Here is a 14832-nt window from a genome sequence, read left to right as displayed (position 1 = left end):
TTCCTTGTTGTTATTGTAGTTAATTAAATATTATTTGCTATATATATATATGACATCTCCACTCATCAGACCCAAGAAAAAAATCATTTTTATACATGATTTAAATGAAAATTTATTGCTTAAAACATTTGTAAGTCTTTCCCAGGTCCCAATTTGCAGTTTAGATCCAAATAGCTTTTACTAGTCAAAATTATTATTTCATTATTATCATCATTATTGTTATATGTAACTAAAGATTATTTACTGTTTATATCACCTCTCCTCTCGGCAGACCCAAGAAAAGTTACCTCTTTATAGCAAATCTAAACAAAAGTTTATTAGATACATTTATAAAAAAATTGATAGTAGTAAAATATATGAAGATTTCAGATGTAAATTGTATAAGTCAATATGAAGGAAGTATATGTAATGATTGTGGTTGAAATGCACAAAAACTATTTGTAACCAATCGACATGCTTTCTACAAGAAGCAATGAAAGATGATTCCTTTTTTTATATATTTCGTTCAATTAAAATAATAAAAAACTTATTCCAAAAAAAAAGCAGAATATTAATTTCCCTGGATAAGAAATGGAGAAACATGTTTTTAGGTAGGAAACAGACTCATTCTTAATAGCCCCCACCTTTGTCAATGGGCCATTAAAAAAGCCTGGGTCAGTCTATTCTACATAACAAAGATCTCCCCCTTCAACTCCAGGGTGATGGGATTAAGGCATGATAGTATTAGCCCGTTACCCAACTCACCACAGGGAACCTGGGAAGAAGCAATGCTCAAACAAGATTGGGACTCAAAAGACACACGGACTACAAAGTTAGGTAAGAACGTCCCGCCCCCGCCCCTGGAAGTCTGACAACCAATCAGAATACATTTCTTGCACAGGAACAGGAAACAGAGAGGTGGGGCCAAACAGAGAGTATAAAAAACTCAGGAACTCTCAGCAAGCCCCTTTTCTCTCCTTTCTTCTTCACCCAACATCTGGAAGCATGTGATCCCCGTTTTCTGTTCAGGAACTCAAACCATGTGGTCCTGTCCACCATTACACCATCTTTTGCAGCAGCCTCCGTGTTTCCAGTGCCTTTTCCCCCACTTGGACCTGAACCCAGAAGGACATTCCTCCCAACAGTAGAGTAGAATAGAGTGAGGTAGGACGGAGTAAGATATGATGAAGGCTTCTTGCAGATTCTCTTAAATTTATTTTCAGCAGATAACCTGTAAATGCAGCCTTCTATGCCTGATTAACAGTTTCTAAAAGCTTGCAGCCCTTAAAACAAAAATACTGATTACACAGTAAAATAATTTACAAAATCCTAATTTTGTATTGAGACCACATTTTTAAGGAGCAAAAAAATAATAATATTTCTGATGCTTGTTTTGCCACTAGCCAGTTCTTAAAATAAAATTCTAAACATCGATTTCATACTACTCCTAACAGCATTAAGCTCTAAAAAAAAAGGCCATTAGACATGATGCAAAGCTAAGTAAGCCACATACCTCTCATGAACTATGGGTTGTTCCTTTTTACAGTACTGTACAAACAAATTCCTATTTCTTCCTAATGCTTCCTACCATCCCCTGACACTGAGCTTGATGGGGAGAAATAGGCTTTTTAGGACATGAGCACAGACTCCAAACCCTTTGCTGGTTAGTGTCAAAGGAGAAAAGAAACAAAACAAATCCAAAACAAGATTCTTGAGATTAGGATGGAAAGCTGACCAAAAAAGAAAAAAAAAGAAAAAAAAGAAGACACAAGGAGTGGGAATTATTAGCCATATGTGTACACATTTAAAGAAACATAATAGTTTCTGTCTGTAACAAGCTCAATGAAATTCCCCATGGCGGCTGCCTGGTTTCTTTCCCTACTTTATTATATTTTTTACTTTTTAACACAATTATGTGAAAAAGTTGGCATGCTAAAAAGCAAAAGATCCAGGCACTATTATATTTATTTCCAAGAATGGTGCTGATTGTTTTGTGGCCCCTATAAGTTCCCTTGGGAAATAACAGGGCTCTGGAGTTCTTTGTGCACTCAGAGCTTGGTTGTTTGTTTGCAGATGTTTCATTACCCAACTAGGTAACATCATCCATGCTAGTGAGTATGAGGTTCGCTCCTGTTTACATATAGTAACTTGCCCTGTATGAATTGGTATTGGGTGGAGGATTTTTTATTGGTAGTTCCTCGGTTAGGGTATTGTTTTCAGCTTTATTGTTTGTCTGGTGTTAATCCCTGTTTATCTCTTAGTATGGAGGATGTGTTCTGATTTTTCATTTTTATTGGTATCTTCTTAGCTTTTTGTCATCTCTTTTGAATAGTATGCAAATATGGTTTATTTCTATGTGTCTATTGATGACTGATTTATTTGGATGCCAAGCTTCCAAGTTCCCTAGCTTTGTCTAGGTCTGGATGCTCACCGTCAAAACTGTGATTGAATCTGTCCATGTGAGAGTAATGTGTTCTCATTGTGTCTTCTGATTGCTAGTTGGCATTCATGGATGTGCTGCTATGCTATATAGTGGCAGTTGCAATCCTTACACTGCATCTTCCTGTTTCACATTGCATTCACTGTCTTCAGTTATTACACTGTGTTCTCCCTCACTGTATTCACTCTCATCAATTGAAGTAACAGTTTAGTGCTTCAACTGGAAATGAGCTTACCTGCCCAGAAAAATGAGAAAAGGAAGTTGAGATGTGAGAAGGACCATCCTGTGGGGCTGTGGGGCCAGAGAACATACCACTAGAAACAGTTTGCCTCTTTTTTTTTCATACATAATGATATGGTTGCCAATGCTGATTTATCTGTGTATCAGTTATATATTTCATGGTCTTGATGATTATGACGTAGGCAACACAGACACACATCCCAGCTCAAGCCAGCAGTCCAATGTACTGTTTTCTGCCCTAACAGCCACTCCCTATTTTATTCCATATTCCAATCCATCTTATTAAATTTAGCTCTCTTCAAATATTAGCATGGAAAACATTCTGCCTTCTCTAATGTGCGGCTTTGCAAAATTAAAGCCATAATTTCAATTCCAATGATAGATGTTGCAAAACCAAGCATTGCCAACCAACAAGAGGTCTAATAAAGGTAAGCTTTAAGATTGTATTGGATGCCTATATTAAAAATTGCCAAGATCAAAGACAGATACCGCGACCCAATATTAATATATCCACCTCCCTATTTCAATTAATATTCTAAATTCCAAATCTAGTAAACCTTAACGGTGTCTCAGAGATGGCTGCAAGGGGAAAGGCATTCAATGCCAGTGTAATGTGAGACTCAGACAAGGAGTGTTCACTGACCTGATCATTATTTTCAAATTAAAAAGTGCACAGAGGGCAGATAATACCATTAACACTTCTGTGTACAATTACTGAATGCAAAAATAATGCTGCAAACATTCCAACAAAGCAGCTATCTTCATTAGGATTCCTATCGGATGGTTTAACCCTCTCTATGTAGGCTCCTAACTGAAATAATACTCAGAAAAGCCTCACAGATTTTTTTAAAAAATCTCTCTCTTTTCCTTAAAAGGAAGAGGTTAATCCTTATTAGAGCATCCACTTTAAGACACTGGAAGCAGCACAGAGAAGAGACAGCACGTGCAAAATGTCAGCTGAGGCGCTCACATAGGGACACACCCACCTTTGTTACTCCAGCTACAGAGAGATGCATTAAAATGAGGTGCATTGAGTTCTCCCCATGCAATAGCCAAATATCAAGGCACAGAACACACGTCCTAAGAGAAAGAAAAGGACAAGAGCCCTTCTCCCCAACTAAAATTACAGGACATTATTTTCATTCCCTATTCATTCCCTCTGTTTCCTGCATTCCACCAACCCCACCCCTCCCCATAAGTACAGCCTTCTATGAGCGAGAGGGAAACAGGATGAGCATATTCCTCCTCATTCATTAGATCTACAGTGTCTATATTACATTTAATCCACATTCCCCCAGCTGAGCACCCTCCGTATGAGATGGGGTTGCTTCTTCTAGTCTAGGAGAATATCCAATACATCTGGAAGGTATAAGAGCTCCCCTGGAGAAGGCAGCATAAATGTGTGCATCCTATTGCTTTCTCTTTTTTGTTCCCTTCGATAACAGTCACACATCAGTCACATCTGTATGGAGATGTGTGTGTGTGTGCGTGCACGCGCACACACACTTGAAACAGCAGAATATCAGCCCTGTTTTTCATATACTGTAGAAAAGGCCACTTGACCTGGAATAACAGCCACACAGCGTAGCAAAACAAGATATTTTTCTGGATTGCTATTATTGGTTAGAAATGTTTTGGAATCGACAAGAATATACAGCTTTATTTTACAACAAAGTATTATAATTCTTCTCTGAAAACAAACCAATGACTGCAGAATGTATCTCTGTGGAGCTGCTGCCAGGACTGAGAATATGCTGGCATCTGCTAAAGGAACACAACTGACAACTAGATCATAACACACCAAGTTGGTGTGTTCTTTTTAATCCTCACCATTTTTATCTGTTCACTTGTGTGAGGATAATAACAAGAGTAAACTTAAGGTGTCACATGTCTTTGTTCTTTTTGACACGGGTACAAATCGAGTCCAGTGGAAGATGGTTAGAGTAAGCCTACCCAAGGGCTGAAACCTACAAAGTGTGATTCTCCAGGAATTTTCAAGATGGGGGCTGGACCTATAATTTGGGTTTTGCAAATTGTCCTTTTATCTTTTTATTGGACGACAGAGTTAAAGCAGTCCTCTAAGACGAAGCAAGAATGAAGTATCCTCTCTGGGATCTGCTTTAAACAAAAATTGCTGTGAGTTGAGCTACTAATATTGTATCCTTTTACAGGAAGCAGTGTGCAATGGTATCATAAATACAGCATCTTTGCCTAACAAGAGACTCTGGTTCTACACTTAATCCTTAAGAGAATTACATTCTTACTTTTTCATGCTCTTAACTTAGGAAGATCTAACTCCCAACTTTCTCAGTTATACAATCTAATTTATCAGTATCCATAAAGAAATCCATTTGTGTCCAGGGGTAGTATTCACTTATTTTCCCTTCCAGTTTGCAAATGTAAGCGCACGCATGCCATCCCTGCATGCGCTCAGCCTTCTGTGCATGCACTTTGATCACACACGTAGCTTGCACACATGCACGTGGCTTGAAAACATGCCAAAATAGAACGGCATAGAGCCAGGGTGTGTGGGTGGGCCCACCTGCGATTTCCACTACCGGTTCAGGCAAACTGGTCCCAACCGGCTGAATCCCACCTCTGTTCATGTCACAAGATCATTCCTTGTTAGCCTCTTTGCAGCATTCTGAAATCATTCATCTTTTTTGATATTTTTTTATAGTAAATGGAAATCCTGGCAGGAACCCAGCTGATTCCTCATTATTATACCAGAATCTGCCTTTGATCCACTATAGTCCTCCTTAATGTGTCGGGACTACAATTCCCAGAGATTCTATCTAATATCAGTCAAGGTTGCCAGTCTGGTAGAACTGGAAGCTGCCAAATTGGGGGAGATGTTCTGACAGGAAATTAATGATCTCAATTCTGGGTGAACATGGTACACGTAGATGAACATTTTATTTGATTACAGCAACATTTTTATAATCTGCCATGGGAATTGGGGCCCTTCAAACAATTATACTGAAGTTATTGGATAAAGGCACTTATAAGTACATAGGAACATTTTTTTCTATGCTTTGCTTTCTATATAAAGGTTAGTGTGCTTGACTTTTACATAAATACATATTTATTTAAGCTAAGAATGTGTTACCTTTATGTTCCAAGGCAACATATATTTACTTTCAAGCACGTCACTCTAGTCTTCCTTGCTGGAAGACTCATGACTTAAAAATGAGGTTGAATTTCACCTCGGCAGTTTGGAGATCAAAAGACTACCGGGCAGAAAAGGGCAGGTGATTGTTCACAGCCCTGGCAGATCATTTCCATTGTTTACTTCAGCATCATGCCATTATTTTTTTTTTAAAGGAAAAGGAGCAGATGATAGCTGCAAAATGTTCAGTTATTGCAGCAGATTGAAACTCCTCAGGCAAAAACAACAGTTCTCAAAATAAACAAGGACAAATATGAAAATGCACACTAGCTATTCGTATGACACTGATAGTTATTGATAGGCCTGGAAAGCAATATATTAACTAATTCTTCTCCCTGACCTTGGATTGTTGCTTGACAAGGACTACCACTGGGTATCCTAAGCTTCAAGCACTCGGAGAGGTCCCAAAAGTCTACTCACTAACAGCAGGCAACTAGTGTTCCATCAGTCTGATTCAGAGATAGACAGATGGCTGTTGTACACAAATACCCAGAGCTAGGTGGGATGCAGTTGTCTTACATGACAACTGCCCCACATGTGCTCATTTCTTTCATGTACCACCCACAAACATCTATCAAAATAGAACAGCCTCCATAGTTGCTTGCTCTTGCACATGCTGACTTCCTACATGCTGTGGGCTTTAAAACTCAATCATCTGTTGTATTACCCACATAAGAACAATCCTTCAAAACACCTAACTACAAACGTTCGCAGGGTACTGTCCTGTTTAAGCTTCACTGAACACGGCACGGCTTCCTTTGTATAAAACATGAAGAGGGCTGTTCTGACCATATTTCATACAAAGCCTCAGCAGCTCCTAATTTTGATAGGACAGAGGATTGATAGAGGATTTATCTCACTCCTTAGTGTCCAGAATGACAGGCAAAAGCTCCCCAGAGTTTAAGATGAGAGTCTTTCTCAGTCCTATCATCAACTACTACATTAGGAAGCTACCTTAAGTAGGCAGTGAGTTGAGACACAGTTCTAGTCTGATGCCTGAATAGGCACTTTGTCTAGCATGCCTAACATGGCCCTTTAAAGCAGGGATCCCCAACCTTTTAGACCTCAGAGACCACTAAATTCATAATTTAAAATTCCTTGAACCACTAATATGATCTGCCTAATGACTTCCTGGGTGGGTGTGGCTAGGTGGTCATGTGACTGGTTGGGCATGGCCAACTTGATGTTACTCACCTCAAGGGGCACCTCACCAGCCTCTACTTTCCCCTCCCCTGTCAGCTATTCCTTGCCTGCCTGCCCAGGCTCCTTAGGGCCCCAACAGGAAGCAGTTGTTGGAGCTAAGTAATCACCATGTTTGCATGTATGTATGTTTATTACACTTGTATGCCGCCCTATTCAGCGAGGGACTCAGGGCGGCTAACAAACAAGCCTGAAGGGAGGTGAGGGTCCGGATCTCCATGGGGAGATCGTTCCAGAGGGCTGGAGGTGCCACAGAGAAGCCCCCCCCCGAGTGGTCGACAGTCGACATTGGCTAGCTGATGGTATTCGGAGGAGGCCTAATCTGTGGGATCTAATTGGTCGTAGGGAAGTAATTGGCAGGAGGTGGTCTCTCAAGTACCCAGGTCCGATACCATGAGAAAGAGTTGGCAAAATAGCTGGCTCAGTTCAAATTGGATCTGGCCTCAGCAGAAGCAACTCACTGAGGACTACGAGCATAGGCTTTCCAAGCAGAGGGAAGATCTGCAGTAGTGCAAGGCCAGGTATCGACGCCTGGAGGCTCAGAAGGCTGAGATGGTTCAGCCAGTTCCAGGCCGTGATACCAGTCCCACTGGAACAAGACCCTCCAGCTTTTTGCCACCAGCAGTGCTTCCCTCCAGCCTTCATCCAAAGCCCCACACCAGGAGGCTGAATCGGACCCCAAATCAGAATTTCTGCCCCCCCCTCTGACCCACACAAAAAGACCCCAAAAGGGGAGACTCTCTGTAGAAACACAAATGTTCATAGCACATATCCGGCCTAAGGGGCATAGTTTGAGGACCCCTGATTTAGTGCAATATAAAAAATGCAAATAATTTTTCTGCGGACTATCAAAATTTTCTCACGGACCACTGCTGACCGCTGCTTTAAAGCACTCGAGACCTTGGACACACCCTATCCACAAAGAGAGATCCTCAAGAGTGATACACTATAAAATGACTGCAGCAGCTAGTAGGACCGTCTAGAAATGTCCTCGCCTGAATAGCCTTTCAGAATGATGTCCTTAGTGTAATCTCCAGCAAGGCAAGCAACACTGCTAATGGAGAAAGGAGAGCAGAGAGAAGCACATACAACAAGGCAGGGAGACTAATGGCAGATTGTCCTGAGTTACATGTGCCCCAAAATAACCTGGGAATGTCTGAGCTCAACCTTCTTTCCCAAAATCCCAGGTCATTCCACAAATCAAGGGTATTATTAGACTAGAGAGCATTTAATTGTCTTAACTTTAGGATTTCATGCTAAGGTAAACTGCCTTTTCTTCATCCAGAATCAGAATTCTGAGAGTTATCAACTGCATGCAAATCAAATTCCCTTGCTTGACATTTTGTTTCACAATGTGCTAAGCAGTGAAAAAAACTAATCTATTGCAGTACACTCAACAGACTAAATAGATGGAAGATTACAATGTTGCAATATCCACCAGCATTGCATATACACTTTTTTTGCTGCCCTAAAATTTTAACCTGAGTGCAGGGTCTCCAACCCTTGGAACACAGTCTGGGCCATGGCCCATTGGGAACTGGGCTGCACTAGTGACATGTGAGCGCACAAAGCTGCATTTGTGCAAGAGGCACATGCACTAGGAAAACCATCCCCCCCCCCACCGCCGCCGCTGCCAGAGCTGGGAAGATTGGGGATTGCTGCCTTAGTGGCTTTTAATATTTTTTTCATAAAAAGCTTCAAATTTGAAACTCTTGCTGGATTAAATATCAAGCTGGAGTAGAATCGTAAGACAACATAATTTTGTCTACTGCAACTACTTCTCTGCAGTTAAAAAGATGTATGGGATGTTTTAATAAAATAACTCTACTGGATTAAGGATACATCAAGGTCAGCATCCTGTTTTCTAAAAAGACCAATTAGATTCACACCTATGTTTTAAGATAATGGATCTCTTCTGTTCTGACAATCATGGAATATAAAGGCATGCGATTTTCAATAACCAAAGTATCTAAAAACAACTTCTGATGTTTACACTTCTAAATATATTTATGAGGAAGTGACCTAGGACGTATGTTTTGCAAACAAAAGAATAAAAAAATTATTATTTATAGTTCACGGTAAGATTAAGGTTTCTCCGTTATTAAAACTTGGGATTCCTTTGGGAGTCATGTTTAGGCTTAGCTTATACAAAATTAGGTGCTTCTGACCCTTAGTACTGGTACAACAAAATTAAATAAAACAAAAATCTGACACAATGTAAGGCAACTTCCTATGATTCCCATATATATTCAACAATTTTCAATTGGGCTTATAACATGGCCTGGATTTCAGCTCCCCTAAAGACCTCATTAACTGAGAATTGTGGGAGTCGAACTTGGAGGAAATCAGCTTAGTGAAGACTGCTATGTGGCAGTAAAACCCTTGAAAATTTTTATTAAACAAAGTATGCTAAAATACAATTTTATACAACACATATTTAGGCTTTTATAATCATCATAAACCACAATACTGATTCAATGAATGCCAAACTTTTAACACACTGCCATATGTTGTTGATGGGGCTTGGAGTATTCTCATTTGAATGCCAGCTTCATCTCTACAGCAATTCATACATCTGATCATTAGTGCCAGTTCACTTTCCCACCATATGGTTCAACTAACTATGTAAAAATTACTGACTGCTAAAAAGCAGTTTTTAAGCAGTCATATTAAGGATTCTTCATAATATAAATTTCCAATAAATGCTGTATCATCTTACAGAATCACAAGCATTTTCTACCAGCACGGCTCATTTTCTAAAACGTTGTAAGCAACAAGATTTTTGGAAACATAATGAATCAAAATCACCCTTTTGATGTTCTGTCTAATAAGCTAAAAATCTTTCCTAAGCATTCGGCTTTTACTTAGAAAGGTTTTCCTATACATCCTTATTTTGAAATTTCTCTATATTTGAGACCACGTGAGCATAACCTTCCTTCCCTCTGATCTCTGCTATTCTTTTTTTAATGGACAGTTTCAAATGTTCCTGACAAGTAAACCTACAGTTTCTATTTAAGATGAGTTTGTTTAAATTTGAATAGAAGTATGTTTCTTCTTGATGGTACTTATTTCTCCTCTCATCCTTTGTCAAGTGTCAAGTATCTTCATTTAGATTTGGGGTGAGTGGACTGGCTTCATGTTGGCAGAATTTGCCAACTTTTCTGTTTTTGTGGACCCGGGGGGGGGGGGGGTTTCCGCACAAATGGTGGGCAAGCACACATGTGCAGCTGCATTTGCGCAAGGAGCAGGCACACGCTTGATCGTTGCTCACGCAAATGGAGCTGCGTGCGCACATGCTTGCTCATTGTTTGTTCAAGAAGAGATGCATACACGCATGCATGCTCACCCATCATTTTCAGGGCCTGATTCCAAACGGCTCAATGCCAGATTGTGTGCCATGGCCCAAAGGTTGGGAACCCCTATTCTAATACACATTGTGAACAATGGAAAAGACAACATACTGTTGGGAATATAGACCTTTGTCTGGAGTGTGAAAATCTGAATTACCTCTAGACAACAGCAAAAGATTTTTGTACCTGTACACCACCTTCTAGAGCAGTGATGGTGAACCTTTTCGGCACTGAGTGCCAAAAAGGGATCGCACATATGCACGCTCGTCTGGACTGCAAGCTGGAAGATGAGCTGCCCAGGTAGCATGCGCACGCTGAAAAATGAACTTCTGGTTTCCAGCATGTGCATGCGTGCCAGCCAGTTAGTCTTCCAGCATGCATGTCTGATGATCAGCTGGCTGGCATGCATACTCTCACCAGAAAATGGAAGACCAACTATTCCAGTTTCCGGCACTGCCGCACACATGAAAGCCAGCTGATTATCGTGCATACGTGCCAGAAATCCAGAACAGAAACAGGCAATGCCGCGCATGCCAGGCGACATGGCTTTGTGTGCCACTTCAGGCACACTTGCCATAGGTTCGCCATCACGGTTCTAGAGGTTTTCTGGATTTTTTTCATTTCCAGGTTGGGTCTCATTGCAGCAGATAATTTCTGCATGGGCATTTTTGCAGCTAGCAATGCTTCTAGTGGGAGAATAATAAAACACCAAGGTCCTGAACTCTTGCATAAAGAAAAGGATAATGGTAAAGATTCCCCTTGCACATATGTGCTAGTTGTTCCCGATTCTAGGGGGTGGTGTTCATTTCCGTTTCAAAGCTGAAGAGCCAGTGCTGTCTGGACACTTCTCCGTGGTCATGTGGCCAGCATGACAAAACACCAAAGGCGCACGGAATCCTGTTACCTTCCCACCAAAGGTGGTTCCTATTGTTCTACTTGCATTTTTACATGCTTTTGAACAGCTAGGTTGGCAGAAGCTGAGACAAGTAATAGGAGCTCACTCCATTATGCAGCGCTAGGGATTCAAACCGCTGAACTGCCGACCTTTCTAATTGGCAAGTTCAGCATCTTAGCCACTGAGCCACTGTGTCCCTTTAAAGAAAAGGATACGGTTCCACCACAAAACCGCGATGCCCTTATCCGCGCCGACATAAGCGCGGAGGCAAATCCGTGGCGTCTGAAGCGCTAAGAAAAAAATGACCCTACCACCGCGACAACAGCGCGGTGACAGAAGGGCGTTCTACATGCTTCGTTCTTTGCCTCCAAAGGTAGCCCTCCTCCTCCAGCTGACAGCGGCAACAGACACGGGGCAAAGTGGGCTGCCCAGCAGCAGCAGCCTGCGGGAAGGGTCCAGCTCAGCCGTGGGGGCAGCAGGAAGCCCGAGCGGGGCCGCCAACGCCGGCGGTGGAGGAGGACGTGGCAGCGGCGGCGGCTGAGGCTCTCCTGGGGCCGGCGAAGCGGGCTTGCCCGGCAGCGGCCGCCGCCTGTCCAAGGAGATGTTGTTGAGGAAGAAGAGGGCAGCCTGCCTCCGCTGGGCAAGCCCGCTTCGCCGGCCCTGGGAGAGCCTCCGCCGCTGCTGCATCCTCCTCCGCCACCGGCGTCGGCGTCCCCACTCAGCCCCCCCGCAGGCTTCCTGCTGCCCCCCCGCAGCTGTGCTGGACCCTTCCCGCCCGCTTTGCCCCGTGCCCGCTGCCGCTGTCAGCTGGAGAAGGAGGGCTACCTTTGGAAGCAAAGAACGAAGCATGTAGAACGCCCTTCTGTCGCCGCGCTGTTGTTGCGGCGGTGATGACGCGCGGTGATGACGTCGTGGCTTTAGCGACGCAATTTAATCTCCGCTATTTTGCGTAGCGCGGTTTTGTCGTGCCACGAAGGATAAGCTATGTTAAATCAATAATATCAAATGATCAGTATTATAGATCAGGAATATTAAACATGGATGACCCCATAATTCACAGTGTCTTAGCTTTTTATTAAAATACTGATATCATCATCTATCTCAGATTATCTTGAGTTAATAGAGCTGGAGAACAATTCTTATTTAGTTATTTCCATAGTCCTCACAAAACCTGAAAATGTGGGGTAGGCTAAATTGAATAACAAAACAATGCCTTGATAAACTAACATAAAATAATCTTGCACTTATTAAACAAAGTATGAAAAAATACAACTGTATACAATACATACTCTAGAAAGGAGAAAGAAAAAGAAAGAAAGAAAAGAAAGGAAGGAAAGAAGGGAGGGAGGAAGGAAGGAGTTCATTAATATTCATTCCCTTGGATCTCTGTTTTTCTTCTTATCTCGGGGTTGACCATAAGGAAGCTCTGGGATTTACAGTGAATGTGATGTGCTGCTAACATAATGAAGCACTTTCATTCCAAAATTCCTTGACATCTTTTACCCTCTTTTACCCTCCCTGCTGAGTATAGGAAATATCAGGAAGAAAAGAGCATCCCTTCAGCTTAGCTCTTGACAATTATGTGAGCATGCACACACAAGTGTGTGTGTGTGTGTGTGTGTGTGTGTGTGTGTGTGTGTGTGTGCACGCGCGCGCTGAGTGATAGAGGGATTACAAGATTCTTGGCAGGGAAAGGCAGAGAAGCATGCAATTTAAGCAATTAATTTGGGCTGAAGAGGGAAAGTCACAAGTCCTAGTGCCTCTTTTGGGATTTGGGATATACATATGTGAGTGAAGCAAGAAAGCCCTTCAGGACTGTTTTCCAAATGACATCATGAGGAAGATATGCAGCAGAGAAGTATATGGCAGCTATTTATTTTTATATACCGGTATTTGATTTATATCCATGGCATACATGGGGTTGTGCAAATTATGGCATAATAATTCAAATTACCATTATACTTTCATCTTATTGATTTATTTTGTGGATTTGGTAAATAATATCAGTCCAAGGAATACCCATGTCTTATTTTTGATTGTATTAACTACACTAAGGAATATCAATGAGAAAAAATAGCATTTCTTACTAACTATCTACACTTTAGCTAATAGGCGATGAAAGGTTAGCCATTCAGTGAACTCCAGAGTCAAGTGAGGCATCTGGAGAGCTTTCTATAGCCTAGGGATTGGCAACCTGCGGCGCTGGAACTGCGTGTGGCTCTTTCATCCCTCTGCTGCAGCTCCCTGTCGCCAGTTGGCTCCACAATTGATAGGGCTTTCAGTTAGGACAGGCAGAGGAAAAAGGACACCGTATTAGGAGGAGACTCTATGGTGGGCAACCAGCCTTTTGGTCAGCTCCAGAATTGAATGGGGGATGGCCTTCTATTTAGAACATTTGTGGCTCTTTGAATGTTTAAGATTGCCAACCCCTGCTATAGCCTATTGTGCTCTTGCTAGGGTAAAAGATGGTTCAGCCAACAAACTTCATTAAACATAATGGGGCTTCTGAATCTGCATGCAGAAAGGACTCCATGGAAATGTCTATGGAGAGTCTCAATCACCCAGGTCATGATTGTCCCAAAGATGCTTTTTCAAAAGGCAACTGGGCGTTCTTGGCTTTTTCCTTGAAATGTTTTGCTTTTCATCCAAGAAGCTTCTTCAATTCTTCAGTTCTTGGATCTCCGTGGAAAGTACTCCAAATTCCCTCTAAACTCCTTGCATTGCCAAAGGATACATTTGATTCATATTTCTAAGTGATTCAAAGAAGAAAACATACCTCTCTAGGGAAGACCAACAATGCAAAATGATCAGGTTTGATCAAATGATCAAAGGCCAAGAATGCAAAATGATCAATTCTAACTTTACTGTTAAAAAAACCCATCCTTTACCAGTAAGAGGGAGGGGATAAATATGTTTGATTTGATGTAACCTGGACTGAAAACCCCAATTTCAATAAACACAAAGGGATGATAGATGGAAAAAAAGAAGTTAAAAGGAAAACAATTCAAGACGGATGGGAGTTATTAAAGGAGGGGGATAAAGAAAAAATTGGAAACAGTTATAACAAGAAAAATGAGTACATCAGAAGAAAACAATGTGGCTGCACAAAAAGCTTAGAAAAGAATCAAAACAAAAAAGCACACAGAGAAGAAAATAAAAAAGGGCCAGTTCTCAAAGGAAGAGCGCAACAGTAGTACAGGCCAACCTACAATCTTGGCCTGAGGGAGCTTTGGCCCTCTCTAATTGCTGGCTAAGAGAGCCTCGCCCTCCCCCCCCTGCTGCTGGGTGACGTTTCTTTCTTTTTCGGCTTTGGCATTTCAGCTGCTCCTTGTGAGGGATTGAGATTCACGCCGGGCTAGCCATCGCCCCATGGAGAAGGTGGTCAGCCAGGAACAGTACTGGGAGAGAATGGGAGGCTGTTCACATCTACTGCCATTCCAGCTCGGCTGGGCACCCCCTCCTCCCGCTCCCTTCGGCTTGGCCCCTCCTTTCGGTGAATTCTCCCCCCCACCTGGTTGCTGCTGCTGCAGGGCCTTCTACAGGGCCTTCTGCTGTTCGA

General features: G+C 42.0%; 1 protein-coding gene across 1 annotated transcript in view; it reads right to left on the bottom strand.

The window, feature by feature from the left end:
* The window catches only part of SRC (SRC proto-oncogene, non-receptor tyrosine kinase), a 111640-nt gene that overhangs the window by 80194 nt on the left and 16614 nt on the right, over window positions 1-14832 (bottom strand). The gene's annotated exons all lie outside the window — the stretch shown is intronic.

The sequence above is a fragment of the Thamnophis elegans genome, chromosome 5 (assembly GCF_009769535.1).
Source record: "Thamnophis elegans isolate rThaEle1 chromosome 5, rThaEle1.pri, whole genome shotgun sequence".
In the NCBI taxonomy this organism is placed as follows: domain Eukaryota; kingdom Metazoa; phylum Chordata; class Lepidosauria; order Squamata; family Colubridae; genus Thamnophis; species Thamnophis elegans.
Note: the sequence above shows the minus strand (reverse complement) of the source record. Positions and strands in the feature narration are given on the sequence as shown.